Source organism: Trichosurus vulpecula, chromosome 3 (assembly GCF_011100635.1).
Source record: "Trichosurus vulpecula isolate mTriVul1 chromosome 3, mTriVul1.pri, whole genome shotgun sequence".
Classification (NCBI taxonomy): Eukaryota; Metazoa; Chordata; class Mammalia; order Diprotodontia; family Phalangeridae; genus Trichosurus; species Trichosurus vulpecula.
This window is the reverse complement of record NC_050575.1, coordinates 99,749,658-99,768,618: the sequence shown is the minus strand read 5'-3', so window position 1 is coordinate 99,768,618 and position 18,961 is coordinate 99,749,658. Positions and strand designations below refer to the sequence as shown.

General features: G+C 43.4%; 1 protein-coding gene across 1 annotated transcript in view; it reads right to left on the bottom strand.

Moving 5' to 3' along the window:
• The window catches only part of CBFA2T2 (CBFA2/RUNX1 partner transcriptional co-repressor 2), a 101,989-nt gene extending 83,531 nt beyond the window's left edge, over window positions 1-18,458 (bottom strand). The window contains exon 1 of the mRNA XM_036751313.1: window positions 18,304-18,458. The gene's annotated coding sequence lies outside the window, so the exon portion shown is untranslated. The remainder of the gene's footprint in view (window positions 1-18,303) is intronic.
• Window positions 18,459-18,961: the final 503 nt, after the last annotated feature.

The window sequence follows — 18,961 nt, the reverse complement described above, 5'->3', positions numbered from 1 at the left end:
ATTGCCTGTGTATCTTATTTCCTAGTTGCATGCAAAAACTTTTTTTTTTGTTTTTGAACATGTTTTTAAAACTTTGCGTTCCAAATTCTCTCCCTTCTTCCCTCCCCGCCCACCCTCCCTAAGAAGGCAAGCAATTCAACATAGGCCACATGTGTATCATTATGTAAAACCCTTCCACAATACTCATGTTGTGAAAGATTAACTATGTTTTGCTCCTTCCTAACCTGTCCCCCTTTTGTTGAATTTTCTCCCTTGACTCTGTCCCTTTTCGAAAGTGTTTGTTTTTGATTACCTCCTCCCCCTGTCTGCCCTCCCTTCTATCATCCCCCCTTTTTTATCTTCTTCCTCCTTCTTTCCTGTGGGGTAAGATACCCAATTGAGTGTGTATGGTATTCCCTCCTCAGGTCAAATCCGATGAGAGCAAGATTTACTCATTCTTCCTCACCTGCCCCCTCTTTCCTTCCTAGAGAACCACTTTTTCTTGCCACTTTTATGTAAGATAATTTACCCCATTCTATCTCTCCCTTTCTCCCTCTCTCAATATATTCCTCTCTTATCCCTTAATTTGATTTTATTTTTTTAGATATCATCCCTTCATATTCAACTCACCCTGTGCCCTCTGTCTATATATGTGTGTGTGTATATATATATATATATACACATATATACACACACACACACCTACACATATACATACATGGACACACACATATGTATATATATATATATATATATATATACATACACACATATATATGCATATTCCTTTCAGCTACTATGACACTGAGGTCTCATGAATCATACGCATCATCTTTCCATGTAGGAATGTAAACAAAACAGTTCAACTTTAGTAAGTCCCTTATGATTTCTCTTTCTTGTTCACCTTTTCATGCTTCTCTTGATTCTTGTGTTTGAAAGTCAAATTTTCTATTCAGCTCTGGTCTTTTCACTTAGAAAGCTTGAAAGTCCTCTAGTTTATTGGAAGTCTATATTTTGCCTTGGAGCATGATACTCAGTTTTGCTGGGTAGGTGATTCTTGGTTTTAATCCTAGCTCCATTGACCTCCAGAATATCATATTCCAAGCCCTTTGGTCCCTTAATGTGGAAGCTGCTAGATCCTGTATTATCCTAATTGTTTTTCTACAATACTCAAATTGTTTCTTTCTGGCTGCTTGCAGTATTTTCTCCTTGACCTGGGAGCTCTGGAATTTGGCAACAATATTCCTAGGAGTTTTCTTTTTGGGATCTTTTTGAGGAAGCAATCTGTGGATTCTTTCAATTTCTGTTTTACCCTCTAGCTGCAGAATATCAGGGCAGTTCTTGATAATTTCTTGAAAGATGATATCTAGGCTCTTTTTTTGATCATGGCCCATGTAAAATTTTTGGCCCTTCCTTTACACTAGAGAAGAAGTTGGAATTATTATGGTATTAAAAGATAAAATATATTGATGGTATACAATATTATACATATATTTTATGTATTTCTGAGTTTCTAAACTTTTGAGTTCCGAATTCTCTCCCTTCCTTCAGACCCTCCCCCACCCACTGAGAAGGCAAACATATATCGATTATATATGAAGACATATTTCTGTATGTTTTAGCTATGTTAGGCATATTACAAAAAAAAAGGAAAAAAAAGAAAAAGTGAAAAAATGTGCTTCAATTTGCATCCAGAGTTCATCAGTTCTCTCTCCAAAGGTGGATAGCATTTTTTCATCCTGAGTCTTTCAGGACTGTCTTGGATCACTGTATTTATCAGAGTAACTAAATCTTTCATAGTTGATCATTGTTACAATATTGCTATTACTATGTAAGACATTCTCCTGGTTCTGCTCACTTTACTTTGTATTAATTCATATAGATACTCCCAGGTTTTTCTGAACCCACTCCCCTCATCATCTGTGCACGATGGTGTTCCATCACAATCAGATACCAGAGCCATCTCCCAGTTGGTGGCCATCCCCTTGATTTCTAATTCTTTGCTACCACAAAGTAGCTGCTGTAAATGTAACTGTATACAGAGGGCTTTTTTCCTTTTTCTTTTACCTCTTTTGGAATACAGAAGCTCAACCTGACTTATACCAAAACTCATCATCTTCACCACCAAAGCCTCTGGATATCCCCATTCTAATTACTAGCACCATCATTCCACCAGTCATCCAGGTTCAAAAATTTAAGAGTCATCAAACTATAGCATCATTAGGAGACAGGAGTCATGAACGTCACAATCCATTCCATTCTTCCGCCTCAATTTACATGTCTCCTCTTTAGCACGACCACAATCTCACCACCTAATTCCAGATCTTTGGCCATGCAGGCTGGACGGCTACAAAAGTCTACCACCAGGTCTCACTAAGGCCATTTTCTAGACCCTATTGTCTGATCTCTACAACATTTCAAGGAGGATCATAGATGGGGAACTCTAGAAGGAACCTATGACTCCAAGTTGCACTGTACCAAGGTCTGTCTTACAGAAGAATGAATTACACAGAACTTAAGAGCAATGAGGTGAAGTTGAAGACAAGCAGACTTCAGCTGAGTATAAGCCCATACTGGTTAAAATGAAGATTGCCCAGAAACGTAATATTTGCAAACAAGGTAGTTTTTTGTAATGGAGCCAGTTGGTTCCCCAGTTCCCCATTGTTGAAGAAATGAAGTGAAGAAGTGTGGTAGGAACAGCAATGGACTAGGAGTCAGAGGACCTGAATTCAAATCCTGACACTGCTATTTACTGTATACCATTGGTCAAGTCATTTCACTTCCCTAGGTCTCAGTTTTCTTATCTATCAAACACGGGGATTTAATTTGAAAACATTTGAGACCCCTTCTTATTCCATGATCCTATGGAAGCTCTTGTATGGGTTGATCTCAGTGGCCTCTAGGGCTTCTTCCATCATTAAGTTCTGTGACTCCATGTTAAAACTCTGCATTGAACCTGTGAGGCTACTACCTACTGAGGGGCATGGGGTACTTTGCTTCATATGCAGGCTGCTATGCTCTTCTAGTTCCAATTACCTCCTCCTACAATAATTTCTCAGTGTTATCGCTGGGTATTGACGATTTCCTTGCAGTACTTTTCATACCTAACTCTCAGTCAGTACTTTTCACAGTGGAGCCACTCGATTAGCCAAAATAAAGTACATGGGCTTTGTGGCTACCATTTTTCTCACCACAAAGCCTTTTTAAAAAGTTCACTTCAAGGTCTGTAGTTCTGCCCTGTATGGTGGAAGAATATTACACTTTAGAGCTAATAAAACCTTGGGGAAAGAAAATGCTGACAACAGAAGTTAATATGCTATCCCAAAAGTGGACAGCATCTTTCTGCTTTGACCACAATAACCTTCCTAATTATGCTAGGATCACATCACACATTCCTCCTAAAAGTAAACCCACAGTTAGGAATTAAACGACATGAAATGGGCCACAAGGAATGCCTTTATTCAAAGAAACACAACCAGACGATAATCCTCTTCCCCCACCCCTTTCAAATGCCAGTCAAGGCATTAGAAAGGACTATAGAGGCACATAGAAGCACTGCAGGAAGAATCCCATATCTACTTTTCAAGTCTCTCTAAACTCCTTCTCTCAGGCCAACAGAGGCAAAGGCAGGGCCAGCTGAAGAGCATCCCTGTATCAATCACCAAGAGAAACAGGAATGGTGAGAATGATCTCATGTGCTGCTAAGGAGAGGAAGAAGGGCTAATGGCAGGACCACGTCCTCAAAAACCAAAAGAAGGCAGCCTCCCGCCCGCCTGCACATACGGGAGCTTGCGCACACGCCTCCTTTCCTCACTAGCTTGCACAAGGAGCCTGGGTAAACACCATATGCTTCACTAATCTAATTACAAAGAAGAAAGCCCAAAAGTTACTTTTTCAGGCTTCAGATAAACATGAAAATAAAGTGGCGAGATATTTTCGTATTGCTTTGTCCGCCCCCAAATGTCTAATAAAATACACCAGGCCCCATCCTTATTTGCCAGCCTCCCTCTTCAGCACAAAGGCTTTCGCCACACTGGGCTCTGGAAACACAGTCAAGATTCTTTGGCCAGAGAATAAAGGGGACAGTAAGTCACAGAGTGGGGAGGGTCCTTAGAGGTCATCTAGTCCAATGCCTAGATTTTATAGATGAGAAACTGAGGCCAGGGAAGTAGAATGAAGGTCTTACAGGAGTGGAACTGGAATTCAAATCAAGGTCCCTGGATGCTCCATGTGGCACTCCTTTCTACTGTACCAGCCAGCCTCAGTACTGTTAGAAGATAGTGATTCATGTTACAGGCTGTTTCTTGGTCTCCCTTTTGGCCTCCCATAACCATTTACTCTCAGAGCATTTTACTTAAAAACCAGCCAACCTTGCACCCCGCCCCAAACCCCACCTCTCTAACCTCAAACCCACAAAGCAATATAGCCTACTGGGAAAATTACTAGACTGGGAGGTGGCATCCCTGGCCTCTAGTCTGGCTCTGCTACCAGCTGTATGCTTTTTTGGGGGGCTGGGGGGTGGGGCAGGAGAATCACCTCATCTCTGTGATTTAATTTCTTCCTGGGGAAAAAACAGAGATGATGACACCAACCTCTCAATCTCACAGCATGGCTGAGAGAATTAAGTCTACGTCACAATAATATAAAGAAAAAAAAAAGCACTGAAGTAATCTGAACTCCGATCAATGCAATAATCAATCTTGATTCAAGAGGACCAGTGGACATACCTTCCTCTTCTAGTACGAATGAGGCATTTGAGGCCAGCCTGGCCGCTATGTTGGTTTGTTCTACTTAGCTATACTTGTTACAAAAAGTTAAGTGATTTTTTAAAAGGATCAAAAATAATTTCTAAAAATAAAATTATGGTGTAAAGGTTTTTTGGCCTTCTGAAATAAAGTGCATTGTAGGTTAGTGGAAAGAGCACTGGATTTAGAATCAAGAAGGCCCGGATTCAGGGCCCAAATATTAGACAAAGGACTACTCACCCTGCTTTGAGTCTCAGTTTCCTCATCTTTAAAAAAATTTTTGAATTGCTTCCGTTAGTGGTATTAAAATCAGATAGAAGCAGGGCCACTAAACATACATGAAGATCCTTTCTGGCAACATGTTGACTTAGAAAACCACATGCAAACCATACCTATGTTCTACTGTATTTTTGTTTTGTTAAATATTTCCCAATTACTTTTTAATATGGGCATCTTTGGCAACTCTGCCTTACACCACTGGACTGTGTAGACAAGAGCTTTTAAAAAAAAAACCTGAAAGCATTATAAAGAGAGGTGAGTTTCAAGGTTTTTCATTTGCTTTCTTTTTTAAAAAAATTTTATTTTCCCTCCAATTATGTGTTTTTTATTTGTTTTCTTTCTTTAAACAATATTTTATTTTTTCCCCAATTACATTTTTCATTTGCTTTCTTTTTTTAAATAATATTTTATATTTTCCCCAATTACAGGTTTTTATTTGCTTTTTGTTGAATAATATTTTATTTTTTTCCCCAATTACAGGTTTTTCATTTGTTTTCATATCAAGCAAGAGAGAAAGATGCTCACCATGATTGTTTGCCACTGTCATGGAGGAGAGATCCAGGGCAGAGACCAAGCAGTGAAAGGATTCCATAGAGATGGTGAGGTCCTTCAGATAGTCCTGGTAGTGGATGACATTATGTTCACTGCATCAAATTATTTAACTCATTATCCACTCAGGAAAAATGAAGTGACTGAAGAATGTCTTTTGTCCAGACTCTCATAGGCAAGTTTGAGTTGGAAAAATCACAGAGGTCGCCCTTCAATACATTTATCTTGCACGGACACTGCAACTGGACAATGAGCCGAACTGAGGATCGCAAAGGAAGAAGAGGGCATGCTGGATTGCCTTTGGGAAACTAAAGAATTCTGCAAATGACCCTGAGCTTCTCCTGGAAACAAAGCTCATCCTTTTCACACCGATACGCAGCAGTTTTATCCTATGGAAGTGGTTTGGAACAGTGGAAAGCTAGTTCACTGCCTCTGAGGTCAGAGAACTTGGGTTCAAAGCCAACCTACAGTATTTATTACCTGTATGACCTTAGGCAAATCGATTAACCTTCTGGGGCATCTGTAAAATGAGGCAGTTGGGCTAGAAGTTAGCCTCTGAATCTCCCCCCCTTCCCCATCCTATTTAGTTATCTATTCAGCACCAGTCTCTTCCACCCTCTGCCAGGTCCTTCTAGTGGGGCACAGAAGCAGTATGTATGTCTTTCCTATAGCAGGCACTTAGAAAATACTTGTTTATTGGAATGGAATTATAAGGCAAGAGTTCCTTGTCTTCAGAGCAAGGGCTCACCATCTGGATGAGGAAATAAGATGCAACTGGATCAATACTTTGATGGGTGAAGTTTACACAGCTCACCCTGTTTCACCCTCATCTATGCCCTCCCCAGGCATTTCATCCAATCTGCTGGCAATCTTCCTCTAGCTGTCTTGACACTGAGGATGCCAGTGGAGTAGGCAGGCCATCCAACGGCCCACTTCTTTTTTCGGTTATGCATTTTTCTGATGCTATCCAATAATGATACAATGTGGAATATTATTATTATAATATATACTTATTAACATGTATTATATTTATTGATACATATATCAAATAATTAATGCAATATAGAACATACTGAATGTAAAGTAGAGTGAAAGCTACAGGTGGAAGATGGCTGGGCCATAGTAGTAATACTAGGTGGTAGTAATAGTGGTAGTAAATGACAACTAGTTTTATGTAGTGCTTTAAAGTTCACAAAGCACTTTACATATATTATCTCATTACATTCTCACAATAATTCTGTAAGATAGGTGCTATTATTATCCCTATTTTAAGATGAGGATACTTGAGCCCAAAAAATGATAGGTGACTTGCCCAGGGTCACACAGTCAGTATATGAAGTACAACTGGATCTCAGGTCTTCCTGATTCCAAGTCGTTTAATGGCTGACTTAGTTATCTAGTAATTATCTTTTGGAATGGTTTTCTGTGTCTTGACCATAAGACTGAAAGCCTGGCCCTGTGTAAACAATGTGACTGAGCCATCATCAGTTAAGACTTTGGCAAACTTTTGAAAATATTTGATAAGAAGGTTTTCTGAAACCATCCAACAACATTTTTCACCATCCTACCCAGCTCATTTATTCAGTGCTGCCCATGAAGGACCTCCTGTATAGGAGAGCTTTTCCAGAACTCTAGTAAGAAAAGCAATATTGTAAAAATACACTGCACTGAAAAAGAAAATCATTCAGCTTTTGCTAAGCCCCCTATGCCAATATTCCACAAATCTGGATTGACATAACAGCTTCAAAATCAACCATGGAATGATCAGCCTCTCCCTGCTTCAATCCATCCTGTGTGCACGACTCAGCAGAATTTTCTAAAATGCTGCTTTGACCATGACAGTCCCTTGCTCAGACCTTCACTGGCTCCCACTTGCCTTCAGAATTCAAGCCCAAACTCTTGATCCTGGCACCCCAAGGGCCAAACTACCTTCCCAGGTTTACCTCACCCTATTTCCTTTTAAAACCTTTCCACTCCAGTTGAACTGGTCTCTTCTATATTCCACAAACAAATAGGTCTGGATCCAATCCTCCCTCTCCCTTACTGCTCCACTTTAATGCCTCTCCCTTCTTCAAGTGGCCAGTGTAACTGGCTGCCATACAAGTTCTCCAGCGGTGCCTTCACTCATTCATCAACCACTCAGTAAACCAATCACCATTTAGTGAGTATCTCTGGGTTGAGGAATAGGCAAGATAAGAACAATAAATACGAGAGAGCCCTTGCACTCAAATATTTGTCAGTCATACAAATTTAAAAGACAGAAGAAGGAACTCTAAGATGTTGATACAACAACCACCTCATTCTACAAGGGAGGAAAGAAACCTAGAGAGGTTAAGTACCAACAAAGCGACACACCAAGAGTTGCAGCCAAAGACATCAATAAAAACTTACTAAAAAAAAAAAGAGTTAGTGCCAGAGGTGATACCAGGACCCAAATCTCCTAACCTCCTTCCCGGTCTTTCCAGTTCCCCCATTCTGCTTCTTTACTAATTGATTTGGGCTGAAGGAGGACAAAATGTATAAACAGAACAGAAGCATTTGTTTTCCAAGCAGAGATTAAAAATGGACAAATGCGAAACATACAAATACATGGGGTATGGGAGGGCCCACAGTTACCAAATCTCACAGAGGGACCCAACAGTCAAGAGAGCAAGGTTCTTGGTCATGGTTTCTGGATTTCTATATCCTTAACAGTAAATTTTGGGCAGGTCTAGATCACAGGATCATTGATTTTGAGCTGTAAGGAACCTTAGAGGGCATCTAGTGCAACTCTCTTTGACAGATGGGGAAACTGAGGCCCACAGAAGTAATGTGACTTGCTCAAGGTCACACAGCTAATAAGTGGTAGAACAGGGAAATGAGCCAAGGTTCCCTGACTCAAGAGGCAGTGTTATCTTCTCTTGTTTCATGACCCACAGTGAGAGGCAAAACATCCCACTGGAATTGGAGCATCTGAACAAACGCAGGCCAGCCCTTGTAGCCCGGCAAAGGAAGAACTTGTAAATTATCACGGTTCTGGGGCTACCTGCCCAGCTTGGCTCCCCCCAAGATCAGTTTTCCTTTTAGCCTCCTCCCTCCCATCCCCACCCCTGCTCCCAGTTCAGAGGGAGATGCCTTGTCAGGCTCTGGAAAACCTGTGCCAATGACAGTTGTGAAAAGTACCAGTCTGAATAGTGCACTTCACCAGTCAGCAAGGAGCCTGTATGTATAGTACAGTGAAAAGAACTTCAACATTGGAGTCAAGGGCCCCAGGTTCTAACCTCTTCTTTAACACTTAACTAACTACTTTGGTGACCTTGGGCAAGTCATATGACTTTCCTAGGCTACAGTTTCCTCGTCTGCAAAATGAAGGGGGTCATACTAGAGGGTCTCTGAAGTTCCTCCTAGCTCTTAGATCTGTTTTCCCAGGATGCCACCATATTTGGATTATTTCTTTTTCAACCTTCTGACTCTTAAAGTTACACACACTTTGAAGCATTTGAGTAGGACCTTGGATACCTCCTCCCTACCTTCCCAACAAGGACAGAGGCACGACAGTTCAGGAGAGGGTATCCACAGACAAAGGGTGCCCTCCACTTTTAGTGCTCTGTGGATGGTCAGGTATGGACTGAAGCATCCCCTGCAGTGCTGTGGACTGCTCACAAATGAACTGAGTGTCTCCTGAGCTCCCAAATTCCTGACCAACCTGATAGTGTGGAAGGAGAAGGCTCCCCACGTGTGGGGGGAGATGCAGATATTCAGGGAGGTAACTGGCACATAAATTAGCAATGGGAAGAAGACAGATTCTCTTATAACTCACTAACCTGGATTATTTGGCAGTCCCTGCCCTTCCCATAAACGGGACCCTCCTACCTTGGTGCCTTTGTTTACTCGGTTCCCATTCCTCTAATGATTTTCCTGTGACTGGCCCCATAGCCCATGTGCTGAAACTCTATCTCCACGTTCTATTTTGTGTTAAGCATTATTTATCTTATCCCCCAACTAGATTATGAGCCCCATGGGAATGAGGATTCTCATTCATCTCTGTTTCTCTTTCTACCCACTATAGTGGTCTTTAGACAATAACTACCGAATTCAATTCAGCAAACATTTATTAACCATTTTGAAGGAGGCTACTTAAAAAGAAATACAACCCCCACCAAATAATTTCCAAGCCTGGTTTGGACAACTCCCAAACCAAGTAAGTACTCTTGCTTCCCTCCCAGACAGATCTCAGAAGGTCTGACAGCAGAGCTCATCTTGGCTAGGAAGACTTTATGCCATCTCTGGGGGCCGGGGGGGGGGGCACCTAATGTTATTCATTGTTGGACACAAAGACAGAGGAGAGTGGTCGTTAGAGCTGGAGGCAGCCCAGGCCAGACATCACCACCATATTCTGGACATTATCTTAAGTGTCATGACCCAAAATGCTATTTGGGGAAATCAGGCCACATGTGGTCATTTGACACGATAATGTATTTTGGGGACTGGAGAAAGAGCACGCTTTGCTGATGAAGGGCTGTCCCAGTCAGAGAGAAGTAAAACTCTGGGCTTTAGACAATAAAACTGAAAACCCATAATCCTGTTTAAACTAAAGAACATCAGAGAGAAAAAAAAATCAACAACCGAACCCTCCCAAACAAAATAAGATAGTTCACTAGGGAGGCCATCATTTTTGTAGGAGGCTGGCATAGAGGATGGAGTACTGGACTCAGGAGTCAGGAAGGCCTGGATTAAAATCCTGCTTCTGACACTTACTAATTGTGTGTGATCCTAGGTGAGTCACTTAACTTCTCCCTGACTCAGTTTCCTCAACTGCAAAAAGGAGACATTAATGTCTGAAGCCCCTACCTCACATAACTGTCGTGAGGCTCAAGACAAAAACACGTGTATGTGGGGGAAAATGGGAACCGCAATCATTTCAGGGAGATCTGGATGGACTAATCCCCCAACCACCTGGTGACCTAATGGTACAAAGTCCCAAAACCCCACTGAAGGAAAAATAAAATAAAACCACGCGAGGGCACAGTATAGCAGATGGTCCCACCCTCTATTTTAACAACTTTTGTCCTTAAACAAGAGGCACCTGCATTTTTGTCTAAATTGACTTCTTAAACAATTGTAAAAGTATGCAGTCCCCTCCTCTGGTCTCCTGCCCTTCATCAGGGAATGTTTTCTTATTTCAATGATAAATCCTGCCAATTGCATTCCAAATACTTCCCTTTGCTCCCTTGAATGACTCCCCCTTCCTCTTCCATAAAATGCTTTACTTACCTATCCTAAGTTGCTGCAAAATGCTGCTGCTGGACTGTTTTCTTTAAGTGCGCTGGGAAGTTCTAAAAATCAAATTGGGAACCTAGGAGGCTGAAGCTGCTTTCAGGCAGAAGGCCTCCTTAGTATGCTAATACATTTCTCTGCTTTCAGTTTGGCCTTCTATCTTTGACCTGCAATCATTGGACCCCTGCTGGCTGGTATGCCTCTCCCAAGAAATCCTATTCCTCTTGGTGGAGAGAATTCCCAACATGTGCAAAGTGGTTTACAAACCTTTAAATGCTGTGGAAATGTCGGTTGTTATTATTATCACTGAGTGCAAAAATATCACTTTTTTCATCTCAAGACACAGGAGATTTAGGTTCAAGTTGTAGCTTCTCCATTTACTAGCTGTATCATTCAAAAGACTGGAGCTAGAAAGGACTTTGGAGGCCATTGAGACCATCTCCGTTTTACAATTAGGAAATCAAGGCCCATAAAGGTTAAATGATTTGCCCAAGCAAGGTCACATAAGACATCAGGGGTGGGATTTGTACCCAGGTCCTCCAACACCAAAGTTCTTTTTACTGCTCTACTATCACCAAGCCATTTCCCCTCTGAGGGCCTCAATCGTCTCAAGTCAAATGTGAGAGAGGATCTGCCAGTGCCTAAGGTCCCTCTCTGACTGTAAAGTTCCGCATCTCTAACATCTCTGGCAATGCCTTGCTGGCACTGGGCCTAGATCATCTTCCCCTTCAGAAAGTCCAAAGTTGGGTTCTACTGACTAGTTAAGGGGGGGGGGGCTAGCCCCGCCCAGAAATGTGGTAATGCTTTTTAGCACTTTAGTTTACAAACTTTCAAGACCACAAAGTGATTTTATTGCAGCAGCTCTGTTTCAAGACTAGGTTGCATAAGTGAGGTCAGCAGAAATTTAGTCCTCAGTTCCAATCCTTACCCTACCAGACGGTGCTTTTCGACCTCAGATAAGAGAAGGGCCACTTAAAGACCACTGCCCAAGGGAGCTATTCCTGTCTCCATTTTTCAGATGGGAACATGAGATAGGGGACTATCTTGTCTTTGGTCACAAAGCCAGCCATCAGAGATAGAAATAACTGTTCTTGACCTGTTCCCAAAGAGCTAGCTACACGTCTGGCTCTTCCACACTAGGATTCCCCATCGGTCTGCTCCCTAACTTCCATCCTCCAGCACATATCCCAAATGGGCCATCTCATTTTGCTCTTGGGGTAGCAAAGACAGGAATCCCAGGCTGCTACCAACATGCTGCAGGGAGTAGTTTATTAAGCAAACTAGAATAACCAGGAAGAACAAACAGCCTATTCAAAACCAAGGGTTAAAAGGTTTGGATGGGAGTGGGGGGTTTCAAGTAATCCCCATATTCCCACTTTTTAAAAGGGTCATGCTGGAAAAGCCTCTCCCTCCCCTCCCCTTCTAACTAAACTTAGGAAATTAACAGGCAGAAGACAGAAATGTTTTCCCCCCAGGGGCCCACTGGGTCCCGTTGGCTTGGATGTTCATGGGCGTGGTATGAAATATTTAAAGCAGTGACTAAAAATTTTCCATAAAAGCCTATCCAAAGTGTAACAACCTTCCTGCTACAGTAGCCCGCTTGGTCCCTAGTCATCGTAAAGATTTCACATCCTGCTCATCACCCTCCGTTATTTACATTTAATATTTAAGTTGGGTGGTTGGGTGGGAGGGAGTAATTAGTTTTGCTTGTAAACCGTTCATCACAGTTGTAATACTGACCGAGCCATGGAGCCCATTGGGGGCCTAATAGATTTCAGGGCATTATACTTCGGGTAGCAGGGGTGGGGGGCTGGGAGCTGGAAATCAATAAATGGTGACTTCGTCTCTGCACAGCCCCATATGGAAGTAATCAAGCGCGAGGGTGGCAGCTGGGGCCAATAGCAGTCACCTGCAGCTGAGGGACGTGGGGGTTTCGGATGGGTTTTTAATGCTAATTTCCTGCCCAAACAATGAGCTAGAAAGCGCAGAGCAACAGACGAGGCCGGATGAATGGAGACCAAGGCGAACAATAGCTGCACCTGGTGCTAGGAGCAGGGGAACAGAGCCGGCACGCGCCAACAGCCCAGGGCACATCTGTTACCCTCGGCCGGCCCAGCCCCCAGCCCCCGCCCGCCTGGTAAGTAATCCGGGGACCGCGAAACATTAACAGCTTGCAGCTCAGCAACAGGTTTCAGTGGTGGTGGTGTTGTCCCTCCGCCCCCTCCCCAAATTCGAAGCTGCCGCGAAGTCTTCTCGTGGGGGTCCTTCCTCGTCCTTGGCAAGAAAGGCAAGAAGGAGTGGCCGCCTGGGGAAGATGCTCGGAGAAGTCGGAGCTGGGTTCGAATTCCCGCTCAGCCACCCATGTTTATTTCTTCCCTCTGGGAATCTCCTTTCACACTTCTCCGGGGCCTCGGTTGGGAATCGGCAGCTCTAGGAGAGATAATGGCTCAGGAATCTGATGACCTGGATTCGAATCCTGACCCAGACACCTGGGATCCCTTGGCAACTACTCCCTTCACCTCTGTAAAATTAGTGGGTGAAAGGAGGCAGTGCGAGGCCAGGATACCCAAGTGACAGATTTAGGAGTTGGCTCTGAGCACTTGATCTCTTGGGAACCCTTAGGCAAATCACCCAACCTCTCTGGGTCTCAGTTTCTTCCCTTGTGGAACTGGAGGGGTCACATTACATGTCTTCTGATGTCCCTTCCAGATCTACATTCAAATTCCATGACCTCTAAGGACCCTTCTGGTGCTCAGTCTATAATCCTAAGCAGAACCTAAGCTGGCAGCTTTATCTGACAACTAGTTGTACCTTTCTCTTTTATGGAGGGAGAAACTGAGGCTCTGGAGGTTAACTGATTTACCATTGGTGGCACCTGTACTAAGTGGAGAAGCCAGGGAGCTCCTCTGACTACAAATTTTGGGCTCCAGCCTGGTAATCATTATGATTATAGACTTTTAGACCCAGAAGAGACCTTAGAAATGATCTAGTCCAGTCTCATTTTACAGAGGAGAAAACTGAAGCTCAGAGTGACATATCACACAAGGTAGCAAGTGGCAGACCTAAGATCTGAGCCCAGGTCTCCTTTGGCTCCAAATCCAGTGTGCTTTTGGGTCTATGATCCCTCTCCCTCCACACTGTCAGTTTTAAAGATGCAAAATACATCTTTGTTTTTTCCCTGAAGCCTTTCTGCTGTTCCTATGCAGCTTAGGGGAGAACTAGTCATGGGAAAGGCCATAATTATTGCATCAAAAAATACAAATGGATGATGTACAGACTTGTTTGGAGCCCCAGCTACGTTCCCCACCCCACCCCCAACTGTGGCTGAGCGTGTCCAGATTCTGTGCCGACACAGAACCCATGCCCTGCCCATCATCTCCCAACTGCTTCAGAATGAAAGGAGACAGGAATGTGACTGGCCCAGACCCCAGACAATAGACAAAGCCCTGCCTTTGCTGGGCGGAACAAAGGGAGTTCACTCTGGCGCCCTTTTTCAAAGTCATCCAGGGTGCGCTTTTCAAGTCTGCATGCACACAGTCTGCCTCCCTGGCAGCAGCGCCAAGGATGTGAGCAGGGCCCATCCAGAGGCCCGCCTTAACCACGGGACGATCAGAAGATCAACACTGCCACAAAAGGATGGTTTTTTGGAATCCACAATCTAACCTCTACTCCTCATTGTCAGTGACTTTTACTTAAAAAACACACTCAAATCCTACAGCCATAGAATTCAAGACTTTTCAATCCACATCCAAAAGAATTACTCTAGGATTAAGGCTGGCATTGTAACCAAAGACATTCTTACTTTAAAACCATGAGAAAACCAAACAGTTCCCTTATGTCCTTTCTCTCTCCACCCCAACAACATGAAAGACAGTGAAGTTTAATGAGGGAGTCAGTTTTCTAGACCTGCCTCTTCCACTAGGCTCTCTGACCAAATTTTTCATCTATACAAGAAGGGGCTGTGCTAGATAACCTCCCAGGTCCCTATCAGATTTATGAAATATTGGGCTGATCTATACACACAGCACATATCTATACACACTATAGCATATCCAGGCCTGTAAGTATCTCTTCCTCTGAATATGTGATTTTAAGGGCTTTCAGTGAATTGGACCAACTCTCTCTTAAGATCCAATTCAAATCCTCCACAGCTGTACACACATTGTATACACCTTGCATAAAATTTGTTTGACTAAAACCCAAAGTATTATTTTATGACCTGCTCAAAAAATACCGTTTTACCTTTACCTGGCTTGTTGGTTTTATGATATTCAAGCATAATGCTCAGCTTATCCAAAAATAATAATAATGATGATAGCTGGCATTTATATGCGGCTTTAAGATTTCAAGGAACTTTGTGTATTTTATCTTACTTGATATGTATGTTATCTCACAACATCCCTGCGAATTACATGCTATCTCCATTTTACAGATGAGGAAACTGAGGCTGAGAGAGGGAGATAAAGTGGCTTGCTCAGAGTCACGTGGCTAAGTGTCTAAGGTAGCATTCAAGTTCAGGATTTCCTGACTCCAGGTCCAACCACTATCCACTGTGTCACCTCACTACCTTAGGTTACCGTTCTCCCCATCTGTAAAGAGTTTGGGTTGGAAGAGATACTTTCTTAGTATCTCCTAGCTATGACAGTCTATGTTCTATGGTCACTTCCAGCCGTGACATTTTGTGACTGTATGACCAGACTGTCCTTTATTAATATTGTGTCTGCACAACTACACAGTTCCATTACTCCAAAAACAATCTTCACTGAGGACATCCCCTGGTAATCAGTCTAGGATTGTTTGTTCTATTCTTTAGTAATTCTGTCAGGTCTCACAGGATCCAGGATACAAGAGAAGCACATGTAAGGGTTTCCACAGATTTGTTTTCACTTTTCTTACAATGCCTACTAAGTCACTACATTTAAGCCCCAGTCCCTTCATGGTTAAAGCTTTGGCAGGCTGGGCTAATTTAATGAAAACACAGCTTTCCCTCTTTCCTTTTCATATCTATTTCCCAGCCCCATGTCTTTGATCAGACCAGTGCCCTCTACCAAGAATGCCTTTCCTCCATCACTGAACTTGAAAATCCTACCTATCCTTCAAGATCCAGCTCTAAACCCCATCCCTGCCCCTCCCCAATCCCAGCTGGAAATTATCCTTTCTTTGTTGGGCTTTTGTTTATGTTTCACCAAGTCACTTAACATGTTCTATTGTGTATTATGGGTTATCAGTGTATGTGTCATATCCCTCTGCTAGACTGTAAGCTCCATGAGGGCAAGGGTTATATCTTCTTTATCTTTGTAGCTTCCTGAGCTCTAGTATGGCCTTCTGTATCCATTAGGTACTTTATTTATTGACTTGAACTGAAATAAATTCAACTTATCTCCAAATACCAATTCCTGAGGCTTATTTACTCTGAAGGAACATCATGTAAATTAATGACAATTATGTTTGTATGTGTATCCCTCTACTAGACTGTAAGCGCCATGAGAATGAGAGCTATGTCTCATCTATCTTTGTAACTTCCTGAGCCCTAGAATGCCCCCCTGTATGCATCAGGTTAATAAAGGCTTATATAAAAATACATACACACATACAGGTATATACACTTCCCAGACATTCAGATTAGCCAATACAGATGCTAGACAGCTGTGCCGATATCAAATACCAAAGGGAAATATGGTGGGGGAAAAATATAAAATCTAAAATGAAGACCTAGACACCTCCATGAGGTCACTCCAGCACCCTCAGCAAGGAATAGCAAACATGCTCAGGACCCATATATGTAAGCTGCTTGTTCAACCTCTGGTGAACAGACAGATATGCCCTTATGCTGCCCCTGCAGGCCATGATGAAGTTCTGGGCTGACATTTCAATCCAGGGTCTTTTCTATCTAACCTGGAGCTAAAATGACACTGATAAAGGCTCAATAACAGGACACGTGGGAAGAGTCAATCAATAAATGTTCATTAAATGCCTACTATGTGCCAAGCACTAGAGAAGCCCCAGCTCCTTCAAAAGGATTGCCTGGGAGCTACCAAAGGACAAAAGGTTGGACCAGTGTGCCCCAAGGACAGTCCAAAAGCCACAGGGTCCGAAATCTGGCTCCAGGGAAGAGACGGCTTTCCAAAGTTTTCAACCTTCTGGTAGGTTCTAGCAGGCTCATTTACAAAGTCACACCCAGACCGCCCCCTAATCGTTATTTGCCACAAAAAGCTTGTCTTTGGAACTAACTAAGAGGCATGGGAAGAAGTGGGCTGCAGCAATGGAGGCTCAAGGTGGTGGAAGCAGACAGAAGGAAGACCTTCTGGAAAAAAAATAATCAAGGCTGCGGGGAATCTTAGCCCAGGGTCTGGATGGATGTTGTCAACCTAGAAGGATTATGACAGTTTTACTGCCATGGATGAACTCTATTCCCTGAACAGATTGTGGTAGATGCCTTTTAAAAAAAAACAGAGAGCCAGAAAGGACCTCAGAGGTCATCTTGACCTCATGCAAGAGGTGTGCTTATTTGGTATAAATAAAATAAAATAACCCTATGTATGGATAAGACCCAGATTCAGAAAACCACGTGTGAATCCTAGCTCTGGTACTTTCTAGCTGGGTGGCTGTGGCCAAGTCACTTCCTCCTCCGGGGCCTCAGCTGCCTCCTCATCTGTAAATTGATGGGGTTGGACCAGCTGATCTCTGAGGTTCCCTCCGGCTCTAAAGCCCTGATCCTAGGAATGGAAAATGATGGACAGACATACGAGGAAGGCTGTATATGGATTTCTTGCACTATAAAACTACCTAAACTTCCTCCCAGGGAGGCATTTGCTACTGGGCAGCAGGAGTGGCTCCCTAAGCTTAAATGAAATACACCGAAGCAACCATATACCACCGGGGCAAAATCTAGTCTTGAGAGCAGTTAGGCTGAACAGATACAGTAATAGCAGGGATGGCAAGCTCCTTGTGATTCTATTAGGAACGGCCACGACTCTACCAGCATGAAGTCTGACAAGGAAAAAAGACCTTCCCCCCCCCAAAAAAATGTTTGTCTCATACCCTGGACCACCAGGGTGGTGCTAAAGGAGACAGCCTTTCCTCAGCAATATCACAGAAGGACCTAACTTGGTTCTCTCTCTCTCTCTCAATCTCTCTCTCTCTCTCTCTCTCTCTCAATCTCTCTCTCTCTCCCCCTTTGTCGAGATGCCTTTTCAGAACTGCATTTCCAGGGGCAAGAGTCATGTGTTACTCTCAGATTGTTGCCCCAAGTTTCCGGTTTAGCAAAATGCAGCATTTTCACGGAGGTGTATGCCAGAGCTGGCCAGGCAATGTGGCCAACCCAAAGCTACCCTGTGCAAAGCCGAGCAGCCGCCTGTAGGTTGGGCTCTTCTACCAAACCCCCAAAAACACTGCATCGTTTCTCATCTAAGACAACCAAGAGCTCCGAGAGGCACCCGAGATCCCTGCCTGTCTCAGCATAAAAAGCAGCAGCAAGATGAAAAGTCTCACTTACCCGAGATGCCCAGATGACCACAATCCAGATGCCCAAGAAGCCAAATTTATTTGAAATAGGAATAAAATGCTCCTCTTCCCCTGCTCCTGATCTCTGAGCACAGCCTGGGACCAGCCTTCCTCCTCCTTTCATTAGCTGGACATGTGTCAGCTCTCTCACATCTGTGATTTCTCACTGACTAGAGCTGCCTGTCCAATTCCAGGGAAACACAGATGGATCCCAGATGGGAAGGTCCTGCCAAACAGACCAGCTCTTTACCTTGCCAGAATCCCCAGATACACACACACACACACACACCCTCTCCCCACTCTCCTCTCCCTCTCTCCCCTCTTTCTCTCTCTCTCTCTCTCTCTCTCTCTCTCTCTCTCTCTCTCTCTCTCTCTCTCTCTCTCTCTCTCTCAACACCCTCCTTCTCTCCCTCCCTGTTACCAGGGCTCCTTGCCAGCTGATGTCACTAAGTACACACCTCCCAGTGGTTCCTGGCCAATCTGACATTAACGTGTTAAATACGCGTAATTTGTTTATGGCTGACAATAACAGCGATGAGATTGTGCAAACTCTCCCCATGATCCCCCAGTGGATGTGCAGAGGGACAAGGGTGCAAAAGCAAATGCTGGGACATTCATTTATCTAGCAGCTCCCTGATACTCTCTCTTGT